Raw genomic sequence first — 13,118 nt, 5'->3', positions numbered from 1 at the left:
CTTCACGGGATGCCTTCCTCCAACCTGTTTACCTGCTTGACAAGCACTGCAAAGTCTATCCTTATCAAATATGACATCGTTAACACCATGGATATGATTCCCTTTAATAAGCTTGTCAAGGTTTCTCATGCCAACGTGACCTAATCGTCTATGCCATAACCAACCTTTTGAGGATTTAGCAATGAAGCAAGTTTTAGGTTGAGCCTTTTTAGAGAAATCAACAATGTAAAGATCACCTCTATGTATACCGGTAAAGACCATTTTATGATTGTCTCGACGAAACACTTGGCAATCTACTTCAGTAAATAGGACATTGAAACCGAAATCAGCAAGTCTAGATACTGAAAGTAAGTTGTAGCCAAGAGATTCAACAAGCATAACATTCTGAATGGAGATATCATGTGAGATGGCCACCTTACCGAGGCCAACCACCTTACCCTTTGAGTTGTCACCGAAAGTGACATACTTTCGAGGACTATCATTTTCAGCAAGCTCACGAAACATGTCTTTATCTCCAGTCATGTGATCGGTACATCCACTATCAAGAACCATTCCTTTTCTCCTGACATATATCCCCGAAGATTTGCCATAAGACCAAAATGTCTCATTGCATCATCAAGATCGAAGTCACTATCATCATCACCATCACAGTATCCATGTTCAACATCGTCGTGTCGTGGATCAAGTCCTATAGAGGGTAATTCGTTAGAGTGAGTTTGATAATGATCTTGCTTATGAATTCTTATAGCTTCGGAAATAATATCACCAATAATTCCAACACCTCCTTTGGCACGCATAAGGTTTGTAAGTTCAAATAGACGATCACCAAACATAGGATCACTAGTATTCATCTTACTCAAGGCAATAGACTTATGGATAATTTCATCTAGATTTTTCAAGGAATAATTTGGAAAGCGTTCCTCAAGAAATTTCCATATAGTGTAGGCACACTCAAGAGTAGGCAAGTTTCTAATTAAGTTTCTAGGCAAGCCTCTAGTGATAAGATTAACAGTTCTAAGATTGCGAATCATGTCAATTGGCTCATCAAGAGTAGGATGCATAGGATCAACATGAGGTGCACAAGGGTTAGCAAGGTACTTGTTCAAATGATATTGATTGAAAATTACAAGCATCTCATTTTTCCACTCATGAAAATACTCTCCATCAAGTATAGGCACTCTATGTCTAAGACTCCCCAAAGTAGACTCATCCATCTTCCTCCAATGGTGATTAAACCAAGGCAATGGAGACCAATGCTCTGATACCACTTGTAGGACCTTGAGAAGAGGTGTCTAGAGGGGGTGATTAGACACTAAGTAACAAAGTTGCAGTTTTTAACTTCTTTAAGTTTAAGTGGAGTTTAGGCACAAGTTTAACATTCACAATACATAACAAGCAAGCATGCAAAGAGTATATGAAAAGCGGAAAGTAAAGCATGCAACTTGCAAGAATGTAAAGTGAAGGGTTTTGGAGGATTCAAATGCAATTGGAGACACGGATGTTTTTGTCGTGGTTCCGATAGGTGGTGCCCATTGTACATCCACGTTGATGGAGAGTTCAACCCATGAAGGGTAACGGTTGCGCGAGTCCACGGAGGGCTCCACCCACGAAGGGTCCACGAAGAATCAACCTTGTCTATTCCACCATGGCCGTCGCCCACGAAGGACTTGCCTCACTAGCGGTAGATCTTCACGAAGTAGGCGATCTCCTTGCCCTTACAAACTCCTTGGTTCAACTCCACAATCTTGTCGGAGGCTCCCAAGTGACACCTAGCCAATCTAGGAGACACCACTCTCCAAGAAGTAACAAATGGTGCATTGATGATGAACTCCTTGCTCTTGTGCTTCAGATGATAGTCTCCCCAACACTCAACTGTCTCTCATAGGATTTGAATCTGGTGGAAAGAAGATTTGAGTGGACAACAACTTGGGGAAGGCTAGAGATCAAGATTCATATGGTAGGAATGGAATATCTTGGCCTCAACACATGAGTAGGTAGTTCTCTCTCAGAACTGGTAAGTTGGAAGTGTAGGTTTGTTCTGATGGCTCTCTCCACGAATGAAGAGGAGGTGGAGGGGTATATATAGCCTCCACACAAAATCTAACCGTTACACACAATTTACCAATCTCGGTGGGACCGAATCAACAAACTCGGTTGGACCGATTTAGCAAATCTAGTGACCGTTAGGATTTTCGGTGGGACCGACATGCAACTCGGTAGGACCGATATGGTTAGGGTTAGGGCATAACGTAATCTCGATGAGACCGATTACACAAACTCGGTGAGACCGATTTTGGTAATTAGCTAACCAGAGAGTTGGTCAGGCAAACTCGGTGGGACCGATTACTCAAACTCGGTGGGACCGATTTTCGTAATAAGTTAACCAGAGAGTTTGCATTGTAATCTTGGTAGTACCGATTGCTCAAACTCGGTGAGACCGATTTTGGTAATGGACATGCACAGAGAGATTACAATCCCATCTCGGTGAGACCGAGATCCCTATTGGTGAGACCGATTTGTCTAGGGTTTGTGGCAGTGGCTATGACATCTAAACTCGGTGGCGCCGGATAGAAAGAATCGGTAGGGCCGAGTTTTACTTTAGGTTTAGGTCATATGTGTGGAAGTGGGAAAGTAGTTGAGGGTTTTGGAGCATATCACTAAGCACTGTGGAGCAAGAAACTCATTAAGCAACACCTCATCCCTTCTTGATAGTATTGGCTTTTCCTATAGACTCAATGTGATCTTGGATCACTAAAATATAAAATGAAGAGTCTTGAGCTTGAAGCTTGAGCCAATCCTTTGTCCTTAGCATCTTGAAGGAGTTCCCACATCCTTTAGTCCATGCCACTCCATTGTTCAACTTATCTGAAACATACTAGATAAAAGTGTTAGTCCAACAAGAGATATGTTGACATTAATTACCAAAACCACCTAGGGAGCACTTGTGCTTTCACATGATATGGGCCAAATTTGGCTGGGCCAACAGGGGCAGAGGCGCTGGGGTCTCACCATGGGCCAAGGCCCGGTCGGTGCAGCGGGAGGCTGGAAGGGGCGCTGGGCCTTGCACGGTTGGCAGCCCATGCAGCTGGCCAGCGTGGTCAACGCGCGGCTGGACCGGGCGAGCTCCTCTCGCTCGATTTGGACAGGGGGGGCACTGAAGCGGGCGCGGTCATGTGCTCATCAGGAAGTAGAGCAGCGGCGACACTGGACAGGAAGTCAGCAGCGGGTCCGGCGAGGCAGGGAACTCCGGTGGGACGGTGGGGATGGAGCGGACGGGAGGATCCGGGCTTGGGACGGCCGGTCCTCGCCGGATCGAAGAAGCAGCGATGCGGAAAAGTTTGAGTGGCTCCCTTGAGCTGTTACAGAGGACAAAGGAGAGGGATGAGAGGCAGGGGAGGAGCTCAGGAAGGAAAAGAGGACGGCACGGGGTGGATCCGGGCGACGGCTCATCGGAGGGTCGTCGGGGCTCTGTTTTGCGACGAGGGAACCGACGGGGAGGGGCATGCGTCGATTCTGACGAGGACGCAGATGAGGCAAGGACTTGGCGCGGGCGAGGGAGGCTGGAGGAGGCCCACACTTGTCGTCCTGCTCTCGACAATAGGAGGCGAAGGAGGCAGGGGCTTGGTGCAGCGACTTCAGACGAAGTAGGGCGCGGGACTTGCGAGTGCGGGGATGGACACGAGAGGACGGATCCGTCCGTCTCTCGGCTGGGCCTGGTGCAAACGGCGGCGAGGGAGCTGCGGCCAACCATGGTTGTTCCTGGTACAGAGAGGGAGAGGCGTGAGAGACGAGGGAGAGAGCCAAAGGGAGAAGGGATGGAGGAGAAGAAGAGGGGAAGGGGCGACGGGGTCCTGGTGGTGCTGCTGCTTGCAGCCGATGGCGAGCTGCTCGTGACCCCATCGGGATCGAGCAGAGGAGGCGCTGGTGGATGGAGGGGGCTGAAACCAAGGGAGATGGTCAGAGGCTGCTGGTGGTGGGGATGGATCTGGGAGGATCCTGATGAAGATGCAGGAGAGAGTGGCGGCGGCGGCTAGGAGGAGATGGATGGATTGGACAGCCTAGGGTCTAGGGTTAGACTATATATATCAGAAAGAGAGGAGTTTGGATCACCCGATCGAAATCCGACGGATGAGAATAAATAGGGAGGGAAGTCCAAATAAAAAATGGAGATGTTTTAGAGATGTCTGGGGATGAACCGAATGCAATGGTGATGATTGAGCGGGTTGGGTTCGGGTAAGTTTTGGACACGCGCGAGGGGGGTTTGACAAGAGGGAATTGAAAACATGGTTGGTCTCAGGACGGTCAACGAACGCAACGGAGAGAAGCAAGGATCGGCAACTACGAGCGGATCCAAGTTTTATGAAAACATGCAGATACAATGCGCATGATGATATGAGATGAGATGCATGACATGAACAAAATGCAAAACAAAAGACAAAAACCCAACCACAGAGGAAATAACATAACACATAGCCGGAAATGGCAAGAGTTGGAGTTACAAACATGGAAAGTTACATCCGGGGCGTTACACAGGAGTATGCCAACAACAGCACAAGACGCCGCCTCGACGTCGGTCAGTGGCCCGACGACACACAGAGCACGACAGAGGAGCCGCTTCCCACCGCAAGATGCCCCCCCCCCCCCCCGCCGCCGCATAATCTAAATTTTCCATGAAAAACATTCAGATTGCCATGCTTAAAATCCGAACGTTTATCATTTTCGTTTATTTTATATCGATCATCGTATAATTTAAAGTCGGAGTCAGACTAAACGAAATATATGGTTGATCGATTGAATGTTCTGCTAGAGCCGTATCAAATTAAATATAAAACATCATCAAGCCACATGTATTCCTTGTCATCCAATGATCTAGACTGCTTCAATGTCGAGCGCTCAACACGTTTAGCGTGCAGCTAATTTCATGCCAAAAATAGTGCTAATCACATAATAACACGCAAATAATATCCTACTTAATATCTACATGCACTAAATATACTTCCAAATTAACATGCATTGCACGTGCCCACTGACTAGTGGTGCTACTACGTGAAACTGGTGCCGTAACTTGTGAACGCGTCCAGATATGGTCAACGGCAACATCGCCCGCGAGTTCTTCGTGTTTGCTTGTGCGTCTAAACGCAGAAGGGGAGGAGAGAGAGAGAGCACACATGGAACACACCACTAAGTGAAGGTGAATAGTACTAAAAATAATATTACATGTTATCCATTAAATAGGCTGTGGTAATATAAAAACATTATGTGAACAAAGTGGGGTACAACAAACATTGTTGTTCTACATATGTTGCCTATTGACGTGCGGCTTGAAGGCCCTAGTTGCATGTTTGATCCTCGTCCTTTATTTTTTAATTTGTATATGGGTCCAAATTTGTTTCATGACATGTGGGCCCCTCAGTGTGTAGTTTGTAGCACTTTAATTTGTGGGTCGAAATTTGTTCCATTCCAAGTGGACTATCGGTGTGTAGTTTTGTAGCTTATTTATAATAATTAAAGAGAACAACAGAGTTTTTTGCAATAATACCATGGTGCAACGTTGAAGGCGAGAAAGGACGTGCGAGAGAGCGATGACCGAGCCAGAGGGAAATCAACTAGGCGAGTTGCGGGGGGTGCAACGGTGTTTGGAGTAGTTGTGGGTCGGATGCTATGAAAATATAATCTAAACCGACCGGAATAAGTGCCTACATAAATTAATCCAAGGTTGGAGTGCCCCTCGCATTGTAAATAGCTCCGGCTTTGCAAGGGATGGAGAGGTAGCTTCAATGCGTGGAAGATACGGCGTGAGAAAAGCAAGGTCAATCGAGAGACATATAGATAGCGAGACAAAGTGAGTGTGGTCCGACATTCATTGAACGGATATATATGCTCTGGAGAGATATTGTCCGATTGAACTTTTGGCAAGGGTGAGGGCTGTAAGATAGAGCTTGAGAGATGATCTAGTCATAGACGTGTAGATATATTTTGTGCGTGGGAGGAAGCAAGGTCAATCGATCACATAGGGTCGTCGTGCGATCGAAAGAGTGAAGCGGGTTGGAGAGAGTGACCTAGATAGACAATGTGTGTGAGAGAGTATACAATGTGAATAGGTCGAATTGGGCTCAACCATGGTGATATATCATTTTTCTCCGAGAAAGAGCGAGGTCAATCGAGACATACAAAGAGAGAGAGGGGATATATATATATATATATAGAGAGAGAGAGAGAGAGAGATTGAGCGAGCATGGCCCGCCATGAGGTCGAAAGAGTGGGGGCGGCTTGGATGGACTGACCTAGATAGACAATCTGTGTGGGAGAGTATAGAGTGTGTCGATCGAGGCCCGAACAGGGAGATATATCATTTGTGTGTGAAAGAAAACGAGGTTAAACGAGACTCAGATAAAGAGAGCAACATTGAGCGAGTGTGGCCCGCCGTGCGGAAGAAAGGGTGAGACAGTCTCGAGGGAGTGACCTAGATAGACAACGTGCATGCGTGCGCACGAGAGGTTGGGGGGGCTAGATAGGTATTGCATGTATTTAGCGCAAGAGGGTGAGAGGGAGAGGGGAAGAGAGAGAGAGAGCTCGGCATGGGGTGCAATGGCGGGTGTGTGAGGTAAATACATTTGGTAACATAGTGGAAAAAGGGGTTGTGTAGTTGAGAGACTTAGAGATCGAGACATGGAGAGAAAGAATGAACGTGTGTTGGAAACCGATAGCTTCCTAAGGTGGTTAGGAGAGGAAGATTGACCGATACAGGAAGTATGTAGCGTGTGTGCGGGGGGGGGGGGGCTAAAAACAACATTTGAATGTACATAGTACGAGACTTAATATCGATGTTTCTTGGTGTACATTGTAAGATTTGAACTGAGGACCATGCATATGGGTAATTATTTCGAATTTGTGCCATACTAGGTTTCGAAAAGTTGACATTGACTCGGTTTGTTGTGCTATTTTGTAGGTCATATGTTTGAATCCATCCAAAAGTTTTCTCACTACCATGGGGTTCATCATATACATATGAATTTGTATTAAAAAAGTAGCATGGATACAGTGAAATGCGAAATCCACGTTAGAATTGGAGATCGCTACATGACACACACTCTAATTCAAATAACTAATTATGTGACACACACTCTAATCCATGTTAGCGTGGATACCGTGGATACCGTTTCGATTTTTCCAAATAACTCCTCATTAATTAATTTATAGTACTCCCTCTGTTCACTTCTATAAGACCTTGAAGACATTTCAGACAATGTGCAAAATAGTTCATTTTAAGTTGTCTGAAACGACTTACAAAAGTGAACGGAGGGAGTATCTCATTTCGAATGACTAATTATTGCAAGGAAAACACGGGCATTGTAATACATACAGATTCGTTTGCAAATGAAAGAAGATTCATTTGCATTCTCAAATGTAGGCGCACCAGGCAGACCAGGGTCGTGTCGGGGTGGTCGCGTGTGTTGGACGGACGTGTAGCACCTAGCCACCCCCCTCCCTCCCTCCCCCACACCCTCCCCCCCAAAGGACGACAACAAAATAAGTTCGCGCTTCCATGTTTCGGATTGAAATATCTGGCGGCCCCAATTCCAGCCCAGCAAAATCTCCCTTCTCCACTGTCCCCTTCCGTGCCCAGATTGCTCAAATCCCTAATTCACCGCCAACCCAAGCAAAGTTCGAATCTCCCCTCACCACCGCACTGGTGCTACCTCATCTACGCCCTCGTCCACCGCACCGGGTAGTCCACTGACAACGTCGGCTGCCGCAACCGACGTGCCTCACAGACACCGACTTCCACCGCATCAGGTGCGCTTCACCGATGCTGTCTCCTAGCTCACCGGGGCTACTTCACCGAGCACATCATCGCACCTCCGCCCCCCGAGGCCGTTGGGGCTTCACCAACGGTCTCGTCCACCGCATCGTAGTGCTCCACTGCCACTCAAGATCTGCATCCGTGAACGGCCAGCCAACACCAGCGCATCACCCTCAATGGCTCTGAAGTGGCCCGCACTCTAGCTAGACGAGCATGCCCAAACGCCGACCCGAACTAGGTATCCACACATCACTCCCTTGTGCACTGTTCCGACGGTGTTTGGATATCCTTTCACTGCTCTCTTAGCTTACACGCCTATGCAACTCTGACTTTAACTCTTATTTCTTCTGGAGATATCATCTGAAACAAGCAAATCCATTTTTTAACTAAGCATGACGACGCTACGGGATCTGGTACACATCCTGCACACCCGTATAACCTTGTAAGTATCCGTCCTCCGGTACAACATCCAGGTCGATTCCTCTTATTTGATCAACCATTCGCCGTGTCAAAAATGCAGAGGGGGATGCAAGGAGCACAAGGCCTGCACATCCAAGCAAGTGGTAACATGGACTTGTACATGGAACATCCCAAGCGCAAGCAGAGCTGCAGTGACCCTGTACAATGAGCTAGCGTAAGTCCATGCATTTCATTTAATTCGTACTGGCGTTCGTGTATGATTTGTGTGTAGTGGCGGATCCACAAATTCCAATTACCAGGGGCGAACATTTAATTTAAAAAATACGAAGGCACTTGCACTCTGGAAATCAACATAACTTTAGAAATGTGAAGCTACATGCACTTTGAAAACCAGCTAATGATCCAAAGTAGTTCAGATTATAAACACTAAATGATGCAAGCACCAAAAAACACAAAATGCAACATGGTGTAGAAGGACTACAAACATGGTCTGTACCTGCTTGAATTATTCGTTCTCTGGCTGAAAATATCAAAGTGTAATTGCACCTATAACCAGTGCGCAAACTGCATATCAATATATCTATCCTGCACAAGTATGCCAATAGTTTCAAACAACAGATTAGAAAAGTATTTATGCTATGTTGTCATGATACGGGGACTTTCTGGTAGATGGCCTCGACGTTTCCTCAAGCTATGAAAATGCACTATAATTTGCCTGTCATCAATGCCTGCAAATCTCTATGTCCCTCTCAACATAGCAGATCATCATTAGACACTAAATCCTTCAATGAGCTTGCAAAATGCTTGCATTAGATCCCTCATTAGACACTATATGTTCATCACCAGGAGCATGTAAAATGTTTGCATCAAATCCTTCATTAGCAGTCTATTCATTAGACACTTCAGGCTCAAGAACAACATGAGCTTGTATGTTTGCACTAGAAACTTGATTAGATACATCAGATTCAGTCAGTTCAATATTGATTGGGGGAGTTATAAAATAAGTAGAAATTGGTTTCATTTTCTCATAAATTCCCTACATACAAGCAGTTTTACAACACCGTCAGGTTTAACTATTGGCCAGAAATTGAAGAGTTGAATTAGATATAATCAGGGATGTGATGTACCTGCTCGTTGCGCATGCTACACTTGCAAGCTGCAACTGTCCGTTTGCGCAAGCTCGATGCCATGCCAGTGCTGCTGCCACTGCCTCCCATGCAGGCTACACCCAGGGTTGGATCTTCAAATTCTTGTCCTTCCGTTCGCTTGAATCCCGGCGACCGCCCTCCAACGAGGGTGCGAGGAAGTGCTGCGTCGGTCTGTCCAGCGATGGCTAGGTTAGGAGCGAACCAGACTGGAGGCTGGAGCGAATGAATTGGGATTTTTCCTGCTGCCGATCGATATGGGAGGCGCTCGTTTGGGCTGCGAGCCTGCTATAGGGCCTGCCTTGCACTTATGTTATTGACCCATCCAAATTGAAACATTTTTCTTCATTTTTTACATTGCCTGCTCGTGCGTTGGGACGAACAAAACTAGCCTGGGCCAACCTGGACGACTCAAACTAGGTGCACACTTTCCAGCCACCCGAGGCGGCTGCCCATACCAGCCCCTATGGTGGCGTCGCCCCTTTTTGCGTGTATGATTGGGTAGTGAAAAATATTCCAGTGACGCTTTCGATTTACCCATAGAATGGTTGAATTGCTTGTTTCTATGAACTGAGTTTGCCAATAATGTGAAGGATGCCAGTCTTTTCATCCTATTGTAGATTGCTTAGATCTCGATATGCCAAAAGTAATCGCATGAAATATACAGTAAAAGCCAGTGTGATGTGTGTGGCTACAACTAGTCTGACTACACGTCCTCATATAACATATCAAGGACGCACCATCTTACCAGATTAACCACTCGACTTACCAATGCAGTGTGGGAAGAAAGAAGTATTGGGACTGCGTATCCAAGCAATTGATGCCATGGACTCCTTCGTACAACCTTGTAAGCGACAAAGAAGTTGCAGTGTGCCTGTACAAAGAACTAGCATAAGTTCAGTTACCTGCTTCTCGGAATTTTAGTTAGCCACTTATTGCAAAATTGTTCAATTAGGTTGCTTGGCTTAATTTAGTTTGCTACTGATTACAAAATGCCACAACCTATTAATCCTATTGTAGACTGCACCTATCTATGTGTTTGATACTTACTGTTAAGAATTACCTGTTTGCCTGAACTTAAATAGCTACTTGTTTGTTTAACTGCTTTGCTGCTGCAACAACGGGTTACAATGATGTTAATAACTACTTTTTAGCATCCAATTGAAACTCTTTAATTCCGTGCTTGTTTAACTGGTTTGTTGTTATAACTCTCAGTTGAGATGTTTTGCTAACTTCAACTTTTCTGAATCCAATTGAAACTTTAATGGCAAAACAGGTTAGCCCAAGATCAAAGAGTGAGGTCCCCATGGATGTTGCATCATCCCACAACAGTGGCACCGACCCAATCGTGCATTATGAATTGCCAACTGCTAATGCTCTAGAGACTAAACTAGTGATAGAAAGAGATTCTGCTTCTGCACTTAGAGATGAAGTTGACATGTTGAGGAAGCAAACAACAGAATCACAAGTAGTACTCAAGACAACCATTAAATATTTGGTGGATTTCAAAATGAAGCAAGCTAAGACTGACCACATTGTTAAGGTCCTGAAGGAAAAAAGGAAATTAAATTCTCACTTGGTAAATCATAGGTCAAATGTTCTTTCCATCATTGAATAACCTCTGTGTTGTTTGTTCATGTAATCAATCAAACCATTTGTTTTAGAGATCATGTCATAATTGATTTTTGTTTTTTGGTTTGTAATTTTATTTGAGTACAAGTCTGTATTAATTGATAAGACTCGGAGACATTTCATTTGGATTGCTGTGCCAGACCTACAAATATGCCAATCGGGCTGAATGTGCATTCAGCAATAATAGTAGTATAGATGGACCATAAGTGGCACGCATCGGAAAGGGCCAAGATGCTGCAGTAGCTTGGCTAAAAAAAAGGATGCTGTTGTAGCAAAAAAAAGTACAACAGCCTGGCTTATGTATGTTAGTTGATATTATTGATCCATATACTCTATAAGTGTTTATATGTCTGTTAGTTCTGTACATTCTTGGTTGATTGACTCGGTATTTGAATCTTGATACATCGCTTGTGTACATATCTAAATGGGAGTACACATTATGCTGCGTGTGACATTTGAGTTGGATGAAGTGTTCCAAATATTTGAATTCACCTTAAACTGGATTCTAGCTTCTGAATTTGAGTATCGGCATTTGTAAACCATATTCATATACGATAGTAGAATACATCTTTGTCATCCTTTTGGAGATATATAAAAACACATAGAATGATTTATAAAGATTCGTATGGGAATACAAAATGGATTCGAATTTAGTTGCCAGGGTAAACGTGGATGCTTATTGTCCCAGAATTCGAAAAAAGCGGCAAAATGTCCACTCCCACGTTGGCTGCCTGAAGCCAAGTGTTTGGGAGATGGAAATTACTGTCTACCCATTACACGGACAATCCATCGGCCCGATTTCCACTGCTCTAAATAGGGGTTGGTTAGTAACTTCAATTAGACGTGACACGACCGCCTCTGAGCCAATTCCGACATGGTGGGCGGCAAAACACATTTGATTCAAGCTCGTCCGAAAGACCTTTGTTTCTCCCTCCATTCCCCATTCATACACGGTGGGCAGCAAAACAAACTCGACTCGGCCGAAATCGATGTAGGCAAATATTTTCAATAGGGGCAGGTTTGTAACTTCACTCAGACATGACACAACCGCCCTACCTATCAGCCCTGTTCATACACGGTGGGCGCCAACCACCCTCTCCTTGCCCGAAATCGCTCTGGGCAAATATTGGCGAGATGCGAGATTACCGTCCTATCCCCAACCGATGAGACGTCCAAATTTTAAACGGGGGCTAAGTTCATAACTTTCCCATATTTCAGACAGGCGCGTCCCAAAAACATGGTTCCATGTACCTCTCCCTCCATTTTCCCATTCATACACCGTTCGCGCTAGAACACCATCCCCACACCAGCCTCTGTCCACCACCCCATCCATCGCCATCATCCTCCACCCCATCCATCGCAGCCGTCCTCCACCACATCCATCGCCACTGTCCTCCACCATGCCGGAGCGCCTACCAAGACTACGTCGTCCACTGCTAGAGATGGACATTTCTCATCCACGACGGCGGACCAATAGCCTTGCATCGCGTCCTCTCACTTCATCGGCGTCGTCGTCCTCTTTGCCGGGGCTGCTCACACGACCTTCTCTTCCACCGCAACGGGACTTATCCCCTGATGCACCCGTCTACCGTCACAAATCTGCTTCAACGCCACCGACAGCCATCGCACCCCTGATGCCTACACGGCGCCGCAAGAGAGGTGGTACTTCATATCTCCTCAACTTTTTGATCTCAACTAGAAAATAGATCTTAACTTGGTTACTCTACTTTCTTTTCAGCTCTTAGAATTTAGTTCTTAGTTCGAAGCAAACAATAGATGCTAAATATCATTTCTCCGGTTTGCAGCTTCAAATCTGCCATGGCACAGTCATAATACGGTTTAATTGATCATGCTTAGAGTTTAATTGATCATGTTGGTTTCGTGGTGGTTTCTTTAATAGAAATTGGAGGGGAAACCTTCTTTTGCTAAAAAAATATGCTTAGAGTTTCCCCCTTTTATGATCACTATACGATCAGAATACGTGCTTCGTGTCATAATAGCACTGCTCCACCCATCAAGCTAAACAAGCTTAGTTGTTCAAATACGAATCTGATATTATTAAAACAGATTCGTTTAATTGGTCAGCTAAATGTTCCTAAATTAGTTTGGAAAATGCA

This window comes from Triticum aestivum, chromosome 6B (genome assembly GCF_018294505.1).
Source record: "Triticum aestivum cultivar Chinese Spring chromosome 6B, IWGSC CS RefSeq v2.1, whole genome shotgun sequence".
NCBI lineage: Eukaryota > Viridiplantae > Streptophyta > Magnoliopsida > Poales > Poaceae > Triticum > Triticum aestivum.
The sequence above is the reverse complement of the archived record's forward strand: the minus strand, read 5'-3'. Positions refer to the sequence as shown.